The sequence below is a fragment of the Oncorhynchus gorbuscha genome, linkage group LG02 (assembly GCF_021184085.1).
Source record: "Oncorhynchus gorbuscha isolate QuinsamMale2020 ecotype Even-year linkage group LG02, OgorEven_v1.0, whole genome shotgun sequence".
In the NCBI taxonomy this organism is placed as follows: Eukaryota; Metazoa; Chordata; class Actinopteri; order Salmoniformes; family Salmonidae; genus Oncorhynchus; species Oncorhynchus gorbuscha.
Genome location: NC_060174.1, coordinates 1,698,703 through 1,711,658, shown reverse-complemented (window position 1 = coordinate 1,711,658; position 12,956 = coordinate 1,698,703).

Below are 12,956 nucleotides of genomic sequence, written 5' to 3'. Positions count from 1 at the left end.
TCTAACCACTAGGCTACCTGCTCTAACCACTAGGCTACCTGCTGGTTACCGGCCCAATGCTCTAACCACTAGGCTACCTGCTGGTTACTGACCCAATGCTCTAACCACTAGGCTACCTGCTGGTTACTGACCCAAAGCTCTAACCACTAGGCTACCTGCTGGTTACTGGCCCAATTCTATAACCACTAGGCTACCTGCTCTAACCACTAGGCTACCTGCTGGTTACCGGCCCAATGTTCTAACCACTAGGCTACCTGCTCTAACCACTAGGCTACCTGCTCTAACCACTAGGCTACCTGCTGGTTACCGGCCCAATGCTCTAACCACTTCGGCTACCTGCTGGTTACCGGCCCAACGCTCTAACCACTAGGCTACCTGCTGGTTACTGGCCCAATGCTCTAACCACTAGGCTATCTGCTCTAACCACTAGGCTACCTGCTGGTTACCGGCCCAATACTCTAACCACTAGGCTACCGGCTGGTTACTGGCCCAAAGCTCTAACCACTAGATGACCTGCTGGTTACCGGCCCAATGCTCTAATCACTAGGCTACCTACTCTAACCACTAGGCTACCGGCTGGTTACTGGCCCAATGCTCAAACCACTAGGCTACCTGCTGGTTACCGGCCCAACGCTCTAACCACTAGGCTACCTGCTCTAACCATGAGGCTACCTGCTGGTTACCGGCCCAATGCTCTAACCACTAGGATACCTGCTATAACCACTAGGCTACCTGCTGGTTACCGGCCTAATGCTCTAACCACTAGGCTACCGGCTGGTTAGTGGCCCAATGCTCAAACCACTAGGCTACTTGCTGGTTACCGGCCCAACGCTCTAACCACTAGGCTACATGCTCTAACCATGCTGCTACCTGCTGGTTACCGGCCCAACGCTCTAACCACTAAGCTACCAGCTGGTTACCTACCCAACGCTCTAACCACTAGGCTACCTGCTGGTTACCGGCCCAACGCTCTAACCACTAGGCTACCTGCTGGTTACTGGCCCAATGCTCTAACCACTAGGCTATCTGCTCTAACCACTAGGCTACCTGCTGGTTACCGGCCCAATACTCTAACCACTAGGCTACCGGCTGGTTACTGGCCCAAAGCTCTAACCACTAGATGACCTGCTGGTTACCGGCCCAATGCTCTAATCACTAGGCTACCTACTCTAACCACTAGGCTACCGGCTGGTTACTGGCCCAATGCTCAAACCACTAGGCTACCTGCTGGTTACCGGCCCAACGCTCTAACCACTAGGCTACCTGCTCTAACCATGAGGCTACCTGCTGGTTACCGGCCCAATGCTCTAACCACTAGGATACCTGCTATAACCACTAGGCTACCTGCTGGTTACCGGCCTAATGCTCTAACCACTAGGCTACCGGCTGGTTAGTGGCCCAATGCTCAAACCACTAGGCTACTTGCTGGTTACCGGCCCAACGCTCTAACCACTAGGCTACATGCTCTAACCATGCTGCTACCTGCTGGTTACCGGCCCAACGCTCTAACCACTAAGCTACCAGCTGGTTACCTACCCAACGCTCTAACCACTAGGCTACCTGCTGGTTACCGGCCCAACGCTCTAACCACTAGGCTACCTGCTGGTTACCTACCCAACGCTCTAACCACTAGGCTACCTGCTGGTTACTAGTCCAACGCTCTAACCACTAGGCTACCTGCTGGTTACTAGTCCAACGCTCTAACCACTAAGCTACCTGCTGGTTACCGGCCCAATGCTCTAACCACTAGGATACCTGCTATAACCACTAGGCTACCTGCTGGTTACCGGCCCAATGCTCTAACCACTAGGCTACCGGCTGGTTACTGGCCCAATGCTCAAACCACTAGGCTACTTGCTGGTTACCGGCCCAACGCTCTAACCACTAGGCTACCTGCTCTAACCATGCTGCTACCTGCTGGTTACCGGCCCAACGCTCTAACCACTAGGCTACCTGCTGGTTACCTACCCAACGCTCTAACCACTAGGCTACCTGCTGGTTACCGGCATTGCGGTCTAGCACTGGGCTGCCTGCCTGGTTACCTGCCCAACGCTCTAACCACTGGGCTGCCTGCTGGTTACTAGTCAACGCTCTAACCACTAAAGCTACCTAAGCTACCTGCTGGTTACCAGCCCAATGCTCTAACTTACTAGGATACCTGCTATAACCACTGGGCTACCTGCTTGTTACCGGCCCAATGCTCAAACCACTGGGCTACTTGCTGGTTACCATTAGCGCTCTAACCCACTGGGCTACCTGCTCTAGCTTCATGCTGCTACCTGCTGGTTCTTGATGGCAGCTCTAACCACTAGGCCTGCTGGTTGCCCACCCAACGCTCTAACCCATAGGCTACCTGCTGGTTGCATTGCTCTAGCCACTGGGCTGCCTGCTGGTTACCCTGGCCAACGCTCTAACCATAGGCTGCTGGTTACCTAGCCAACGCTCCTAACCCACTAGGCTACCTGCTGGTTACCTAGCCAACGCTCTAACCCACTAGGCTACCTTGCTGGTTACCGGCCCAATCGCTCTAACCACTAGGCTACCTGCTGGTTACCTAGCCAACGCTCTAACCACTAGGCTACCTGCTGGTTACCTGGCCAACGCTCTAACCACTAGGCTACCTGCTGGTTACCTAGCCAACGCTCTAACCACTTTCCCCGGGCTACCTGCTGGTTACCGGCTCCAACGCTCTAACCACTTGGCCACCTGCTGGTTTACCGGCCCAAGCTCTAACCACTTCGCTACCTGCTGGTTACCGGCCCAACGCTCTAACCACTTCGGCCACCTGCTGGTTACCGGCCCAACGCTCTAGCCACTAGGCTACCTGCTGGTTACCGGCCCAACACACTAACCACTAGGCTACCTGCTGGTTACCGGCCCAACGCTCTAACCACTAGGCTACCTGCTGGTTACTGACACAACGCTCTAACCACTAGGCTACCTAAGCTGGTTACTAGTCCAACACACTAACCACTAGGCTACCTGCCAGTTACCGGGCCCAATGCTCTAACCACTAGGCTACCTGCTGTTTGGCCCAATGTCTCTAACCACTAGCTACCTGCTGGTTACGGCCCAACGCTCTAACCACTAGGCTATCTGCTCTAACCACTAGGCTACCTGCTCTAACCACTAGGCTACCTGCTGGTTACTGGCCCAATGCTAAAGCTAACCACTAGGCTACCTGCTGGTTACTGGCCCAAAGCTCATCACCATCCATCCATCCTCCAGACAGGATGTAATGCATCACCATCCATCCAGACAGGATGTAATGCATCACCATCCATCCAGACAGGATGTAATGCATCACCATCCATCCAGACAGGATGTAATGCATCACCATCCATCCAGACAGGATGTAATGCATCACCATCCATCCAGACAGGATGTAATGCATCACCATCCATCCAGACAGGATGTAATGCATCACCATCCATCCAGACAGGATGTAATGCATCACCATCCATCCAGACAGGATGTAATACATCACCATCCATCTAGACAGGATGTAATACATCACCATCCATCCAGACAGACAGACGGGATGTAATACATCACCATCCATCCAGACAGACAGACGGGATGTAATACATCACCATCCATCCAGACAGACGGGATGTAATACATCACCATCCATCCAGACAGACGGGATGTAATACATCACCATCCATCCAGACAGACGGGATGTAATACATCACCATCCATCCATCCATCCATCCAGACAGACAGACAGGATGTAATACATCACCATCCATCCATCCATCCATCCAGACAGACAGACAGGATGTAATGCATCACCATCCATCCAGACAGGATGTAATATACATCACCATCCATCCAGACAGGATGTAATACATAACCATCCATCCAGACAGGATGTAATGCATCACCATCCATCCAGACAGGATGTGCATCACCATCCATCCAGACAGACAGACAGGATGTAGTACATCACCCATCCATCCAGACAGGATGTAATGCATCACCATCCATCCAGACAGACAGACAGGATGTAATACATCACCATCCATCCAGACAGACAGACAGACAGACGGGATGTAATACATCACCATCCATCCAGACAGGATGTAATACATCACCATCCATCCAGACAGGATGTAATACATCACCATCCATCCAGACAGGATGTAATACATCACCATCCATCCAGACAGGATGTAATACATCACCATCCATCCAGACAGGATGTAATGCATCACCATCCATCCAGACAGGATGTAATGCATCACCATCCATCCAGACAGGATGTAATGCATCACCATCCATCCAGACAGGATGTAATGCATCACCATCCATCCAGACAGGATGTAATGCATCACCATCCATCCAGACAGGATGTAATGCATCACCATCCATCAGACAGGATGTAATGCATCACCATCCATCCAGACAGGATGTAATGCATCACCATCCATCCAGACAGGATGTAATGCATCACCATCCATCCAGACAGGATGTAATGCATCACCATCCATCCAGACAGGATGTAATGCATCACCATCCATCCAGACAGGATGTAATGCATCACCATCCATCCAGACAGGATGTAATGCATCACCATCCATCCAGACAGGATGTAATGCATCACCATCCATCCAGACAGGATGTAATGCATCACCATCCATCCAGACAGGATGTAATGCATCACCATCCATCCATCCATCCATCCAGACAGACAGACGGATATGGCCATCACCATCCATCCATCCATCCATCCATCCAGACAGACAGACAGACGGGATGTAATACATCACCATCCATCCATCCAGACAGACAGACAGACGGGATGTAATACATCACCATCCATCCATCCATCCAGACAGACAGACAGACAGACAGGATGTAATGCATCACCATCCATCCATCCATCCATCCATCCAGACAGACAGACAGACGGGATGTAATACATCACCATCCATCCATCCAGACAGACAGACAGACAGACAGGATGTAATACATCACCATCCATCCATCCATCCATCCATCCATCCAGACAGACGGGATGTAATACATCACCATCCATCCATCCAGACAGACAGACAGGATGTAATACATCACCATCCATCCATCCATCCAGACAGACAGACAGACGGGATGTAATACATCACCATCCATCCATCCATCCATCCAGACAGACAGACAGGATGTAATACATCACCATCCATCCATCCAGACAGACAGACAGGATGTAATACATCACCATCCAGACATCAAACACATCAACCTCATGCTCTAGCCATTACCTGGCAGCACAAAACGATCGGCTCAAACATGAACGGCTTCAGTAGGTTTATTGAAGCAACAATTTACAGTTAGTTGGCTGGCATTCTAAATCACAGTGTTTCCATTCCCCTTTGTCTCTTTTAAAGAGCAGCATCCTTTGCTGTCCCAGCATGCACAGGTGTTATTTATCTCTCTGAGCTGGCTGGTGTGGTGGTGCGTTAGGGTAAACAAAGCTCAACACAGGAAGGGAGGATAGAAGACACAGTCTTTAAAAGTAACTGGAGGTCAGGATAAATCCAGATGAAGCCTCGTCTGTAGGAGGGGACAGGCAGGTCTAAACAATGGCTAGCCAGGCAGATTTGAACCACAGCCCAAACAGAAACAATGAAATGTATCAACGCATTAAGAAAAAATACAATAGCCAAATATTGTGGAAGTATTAGGGAAGCTTTGAGGAGCAGTTGTACTAGTTGTCTGAAGTGTATCAATGTTAACAGTCTTGGACAACAAACAGTATAACTGATCAAAGCTTCCCTGATACTTCCACAATATCTGGCTATTGCATTAGCTTCAGCGCTGTCTGTAAAGCAACTCTCTGTTAGCGTTACCTAGACTGACCGTGTGGGGCAACCGGGAGGTCCTGTTACCCTATACTGACCGTGTGGAAGCAGCAGGGAGGTCACTGTTACCTAGACTGACCGTGTGGAAGCAGCAGGGAGGTTACTGTTACCTAGACTGACCGTGTGGAAGCAGCAGGGAGGTTACCTAGACTGACCGTATGGAAGCAGCAGGAGGTCACTGTTACCTATATGACCGTGTGGAAGCAGCAGGGAGGTCACTGTTACCTAGACTGACCGTGTGTAGAAGCAGCAGGGAGGTCACTGTTACCTAGACTGACCGTGTGGAAGCAGCAGGAGGTTACCTAGACTGACCGTATGGAAGCAGCAGGGAGGTCACTGTACCTATACTGACCGTGTGGAAGCAGCAGGGAGGTCACTGTTACCTAGACTGACCGTGTGGAAGCAGCAGGGAGAGTCACTATTTACCTAGACTGACCGTGTAGAAGCAGCAGGGAGGTCACTGTTACCTAGACTGACCGTGTAGAAGCAGCAGGGAGGTCACTGTCACCTAAACTGACCGTGTGGAAGCAGCAGGGAGAGGTGCTGGAGTTATAGAGTAGTCACTGTTCAGGGTTAAAGGATCTGAGGCCGGCGATGAAGATGGGGCTGAATACATCAGTTCTGGAAGGTGAACAGCAGAGCCAGGCCCATGTAGGAAGATGAAGTTCTCTGCTAGGAAGTGAAGGACCTCAAACAGCTGAAACACAGAGATTAATTCATTACATACTCACACACACATCCAGTCAACAAAGCTGAGAAGGCTAATCTTTATGTTTAATCCCTTTTATATTCTGAGGTTTTCTCCTCAACCAGGTAGCTTTAAAAGGATGCCAGTCAGTCAGTTAATACCAGGCCTAGCGAAAACAGAAACGTAAAACTTCCTCACACTCTTGCGAGTAGGGAATGTGGTAAGATGGGTCACTCATAATATCAGAGAACCAGGGTTAAGCAAGAAACCGTAAGTTCTCTTTCAATGATTAGTTTAGACATCTCACAGTGGGGTATGGCCAGAGGCTCTCCGAAGCCAGACAGTCCAAACGTATCGACCCTCAGAGGCCCTGACACTGAGGACGTGCCAATGAAGGGACAGGGACGTCTGGTCAGTATGAGAGGATGCCAAACAAGCCGCATCGCAAATCTCCTGCAAGGAGATTCCTTGAACATTGCCTAAGATGTAGCCATGGAGTGAGCCCTGCTTATAACCCCTTGCTGTTATAGGCCAATATTATAGCATCCACAATACAATGTGATAACTGTTGATGAGAAAGGGGCCTCCCCTTGCAGGGAGGCGCCCAGGACACAAAAAATTGGTCATTCGTCTGCAAAGCTCAACGCGTACTGGACACAAACAATGGAGATGCTCCACTACCACAGAATCTAAAGCAGAGATGTGATTGGTCACATACACGTGTTCAGCAGATGTGATTGGTCACATACACGTGTTCAGCAGATGTGATTGGTCACATACCGTGTTCAGCAGATGTGATTGGTCACATACACGTGTTCAGCAGATGTGATTGGTCACATACACGTGTTCAGCAGATGTGATTGGTCACATACACGTGTTCAGCAGATGTGATTGGTCACATACACGTGTTCAGCAGATGTGATTGGTCACATACACGTGTTCAGCAGATGTGATTGGTCATACACGTGTTCACGTGTTCAGCAGATGTTATTGCTGGTGTAGCTAAATGCTTGTGTTTCTTGCTCAACAGTGCAGTAATATCGAACAAAAAGACACAAATCTAAAGTAAAGAATATATAAATATTTGGACGAACAACGTCGGAGCGGCAGAACTAAAATACAACACAGTATATATATATATATAGCCAGGGCTTTGTTATGGCCACTCCAATACCTTGACTTTGTTGTCCTTAAGTAATTTGCCACAACTTTGGAAGTATGCTTGTGGTCATTGTCCATTTGCAAGACCCATTTGCGACCAAGCTTCAACTTCCTGACTGATGTCTTGAAATGTTGCTTCAATATATCCACATCATTTTCCTGCCTCATGTGCCATCAAATTCTGTGAAGTGCACCAATCCCTCCAGCAGCAAAGCACCCCCACAACATGATGTTGCCACACCGTGCTTCACGGTTGGGATAGTGTTCTTCGACTTGCAAGCCTCCCCCTTTTTCCTCCAAACATAACATTAATTATGGCCAAACAGTTCTATTTTTTGTTTCATCAGACCAGAGGACGTTTCTCCAAAAAGTACGATCTTTGTTTCAAACCGTAGTCTGGCTTTTTATGGCGGTTTTTTGGAGCAGTGGCCTCTTCCTTGCTGACCGGCCTTTCAGGTTATGTCGATATAGGACTCATTTGACTGTGGATATAGCTACTTTTGTACCCGTTTTCCTCCAGCATCTTAACAAGGTTTGCTGTTGATCTGGGATTGATTTGTACTTTTTGCACCAAAGTATGTTCATCTCTAGGAGACAGAATGAGTCTCCTTCCTGAGCGTTATGACGGCTGCGTGGTCCCATGGTGTTTATACTTGCGTACTATTGTTTGTACAGATGAACGTGGTACCTTCAGCCATTTGGAAATTGCCCCAAGGTCTACAATTATTTTTCTGAGGTCTTGGCTGATTTCTTTTGATTTTCCCATGAGGTCAAGCAGAGGCACTAAGTTTGAAGGTAGGCCTTGAAATACATCCACAGGTACACCTCCAATTGACTCAAATGATGTCAATTAGCCTATCAGAAGCTTCTAAAGCCATCATTTTCTGGAATTGTCCAAGCTGTTTAAAGGCACAGTCAACTTAGTGTATGTGAACTTCTGACCCACTGGAATTGTGATACAGTGAATTATAAGTGAAATAATCTGTCTGTAAACAATTGTTGGAAAAATGACTTAGGACATCTACTTTGTGCATGACACAACTAACTTGCCAAAAGTATAGTTTGTTAAGATATTTGTGGAGTGGTTGAAAAACTAGTTTTAATGACTCCAACCTAAGTGTATGTAATCTTCCGACTTCAACTGTACGTGCGGGGTCATATGGGGAACACATCATGGATGCACTCATTAATGAAGCCAATGACTGATCTGACTCCTCAACGCCATCAGAGGAATCCCGGAACATATTCCAGTCTGGGAACACGTAAACATAAGTCTTCTTCTCCGTTAATGAAGCCAATGACTGATCTGACTCCTCAACGCCATCAGAGGAATCCCGGAACATATTCCAGTCTGGGAACACGTAAACATAAGTCTTCTTCTCCGTTAATGAAGCCAATGACTGATCTGACTCCTCAACGCCATCAGAGGAATCCCGGAACATATTCCAGTCTGGGAACACGTAAACATAAGTCTTCTTCTCCGTTAATGAAGCCAATGACTGATCTGACTCCTCAACGCCATCAGAGGAATCCCGGAACATATTCCAGTCTGGGAACACGTAAACATAAGTCTTCTTCTCCGTTAATGAAGCTAATGACTGATCTGACTCCTCAACGCCATCAGAGGAATCCCGGAACATATTCCAGTCTGGGAACACGTAAACATAAGTCTTCTTCTCCGTTAATGAAGCCAATGACTGATCTGACTCCTCAACGCCATCAGAGGGAATCCCGAACATATTCCAGTCTGGGAACACGTAAACATAAGTCTTCTTCTCCGTTAATGAAGCCAATGACTGATCTGACTCCTCAACGCCATCAGAGGAATCCGGAACATATTCCAGTCTGGGAACACGTAAACATAAGTCTTCTTCTCCGTTAATGAAGCCAATGACTGATCTGACTCTCAACGCCATCAGAGGAATCCCGAACATATATTCCAGTCTGGGAACACGTAAACATAAGTCTTCTTCTCCGTTAATGAAGCCAATGACTGATCTGACTCCTCAACGCCATCAGAGGAATCCCGGAACATATTCCAGTCTGGGAACACGTAAACATAAGTCTTCTTCTCCGTTAATGAAGCCAATGACTGATCTGACTCCTCAACGCCATCAGAGGAATCCCGGAACATATTCCAGTCTGGGAACACGTAAACATAAGTCTTCTTCTCCGTTAATGAAGCCAATGACTGATCTGACTCCTCAACGCCATCAGAGGAATCCCGGAACATATTCCAGTCTGGGAACACGTAAACATAAGTCTTCTTCTCCGTTAATGAAGCCAATGACTGATCTGACTCCTCAACGCCATCAGAGGAATCCCGGAACATATTCCAGTCTGGGAACACGTAAACATAAGTCTTCTTCTCCGTTAATGAAGCCAATGACTGATCTGACTCCTCAACGCCATCAGAGGAATCCCGGAACATATTCCAGTCTGGGAACACGTAAACATAAGTCTTCTTCTCCGTTAATGAAGCCAATGACTGATCTGACTCCTCAACGCCATCAGAGGAATCCCGAACATATTCCAGTCTGGGAACACGTAAACATAAGTCTTCTTCTCCGTTAATGAAGCCAATGACTGATCTGACTCCTCAACGCCATCAGAGGAATCCCGGAACATATTCCAGTCTGGGAACACGTAAACATAAGTCTTCTTCTCCGTTAATGAAGCCAATGACTGATCTGACTCCTCAACGCCATCAGAGGAATCCGGAACATATTCCAGTCTGGGAACACGTAAACATAAGTCTTCTTCTCCGTTAATGAAGCCAATGACTGATCTGACTCCTCAACGCCATCAGAGGAATCCCGAACATATTCCAGTCTGGGAACACGTAAACATAAGTCTTCTTCTCCGTTAATGAAGCCAATGACTGATCTGACTCCTCAACGCCATCAGAGGAATCCCGGAACATATTCCAGTCTGTAAACATAAGGAACACGTATCAGAGGAAACTGGGAACACGTAAACATAAGTCTTCTTCTCCGTTAATGAAGCCAATGACTGATCTGACTCCTCAACGCCATCAGAGGAATCCCGGAACATATTCCAGTCTGGGAACACGTAAACATAAGTCTTCTTCTCCGTTAATGAAGCCAATGACTGATCTGACTCCTCAACGCCATCAGAGGAATCCGGAACATATTCCAGTCTGGGAACACGTAAACATAAGTCTTCTTCTCCGTTAATGAAGCCATGACTGATCTGACTCCTCAACGCCATCAGAGGGAATCCCGGAACATATTCCAGTCTGGGAACACGTAAACATAAGTCTTCTTCTCCGTTAATGAAGCCAATGACTGATCTGACTCCTCAACGCCATCAGAGGAATCCCGGAACATATTCCAGTCTGGGAACACGTAAACATAAGTCTTCTTCTCCGTTAATGAAGCCAATGACTGATCTGACTCCTCAACGCCATCAGAGGAATCCGGAACATATTCCAGTCTGGGAACACGTAAACATAAGTCTTCTTCTCCGTTAATGAAGCCAATGACTGATCTGACTCCTCAACGCCATCAGAGGAATCCCGGAACATATTCCAGTCTGGGAACACGTAAACATAAGTCTTCTTCTCCGTTAATGAAGCCAATGACTGATCTGACTCCTCAACGCCATCAGAGGAATCCCGGAACATATTCCAGTCTGGGAACACGTAAACATAAGTCTTCTTCTCCGTTAATGAAGCCAATGACTGATCTGACTCTCAACGCCATCAGAGGAATCCCGGAACATATTCCAGTCTGGGAACACGTAAACATAAGTCTTCTTCTCCGTTAATGAAGCCAATGACTGATCTGACTCCTCAACGCCATCAGAGGAATCCCGGAACATATTCCAGTCTGGGAACACGTAAACATAAGTCTTCTTCTCCGTTAATGAAGCCAATGACTGATCTGACTCCTCAACGCCATCAGAGGAATCCCGGAACATATTCCAGTCTGGGAACACGTAAACATAAGTCTTCTTCTCCGTTAATGAAGCCAATGACTGATCTGACTCCTCAACGCCATCAGAGGAATCCCGGAACATATTCCAGTCTGGGAACACGTAAACATAAGTCTTCTTCTCCGTTAATGAAGCCAATGACTGATCTGACTCCTCAACGCCATCAGAGGAATCCCGGAACATATTCCAGTCTGGGAACACGTAAACATAAGTCTTCTTCTCCGTTAATGAAGCCAATGACTGATCTGACTCCTCAACGCCATCAGAGGAATCCCGAACATATTCCAGTCTGGGAACACGTAAACATAAGTCTTCTTCTCCGTTAATGAAGCCAATGACTGATCTGACTCCTCAACGCCATCAGAGGAATCCCGGAACATATTCCAGTCTGGGAACACGTAAACATAAGTCTTCTTCTCCGTTAATGAAGCCAATGACTGATCTGACTCCTCAACGCCGTTAATGAAGCCAATCAGAGGAATCCCGGAACATATTCCAGTCTGGGAACACGTAAACATAAGTCTTCTTCTCCGTTAATGAAGCCAATGACTGATCTGACTCCTCAACGCCATCAGAGGAATCCCGGAACATATTCCAGTCTGGGAACACGTAAACATAAGTCTTCTTCTCCGTTAATGAAGCCAATGACTGATCTGACTCCTCAACGCCATCAGAGGAATCCCGGAACATATTCCAGTCTGGGAACACGTAAACATAAGTCTTCTTCTCCGTTAATGAAGCCAATGACTGATCTGACTCCTCAACGCCATCAGAGGAATCCCGGAACATATTCCAGTCTGGGAACACGTAAACATAAGTCTTCTTCTCCGTTAATGAAGCCAATGACTGATCTGACTCCTCAACGCCATCAGAGGAATCCCGGAACATATTCCAGTCTGGGAACACGTAAACATAAGTCTTCTTCTCCGTTAATGAAGCCAATGACTGATCTGACTCCTCAACGCCATCAGAGGAATCCCGGAACATATTCCAGTCTGGGAACACGTAAACATAAGTCTTCTTCTCCGTTAATGAAGCTAATGACTGATCTGACTCCTCAACGCCATCAGAGGAATCCCGGAACATATTCCAGTCTGGGAACACGTAAACATAAGTCTTCTTCTCCGTTAATGAAGCCAATGACTGATCTGACTCCTCAACGCCATCAGAGGAATCCCGGAACATATTCCAGTCTGGGAACACGTAAACATAAGTCTTCTTCTCCGTTAATGAAGCCAATGACTGATCTGACTCCTCAACGCCATCAGAGGAATCCCGGAACATATTCC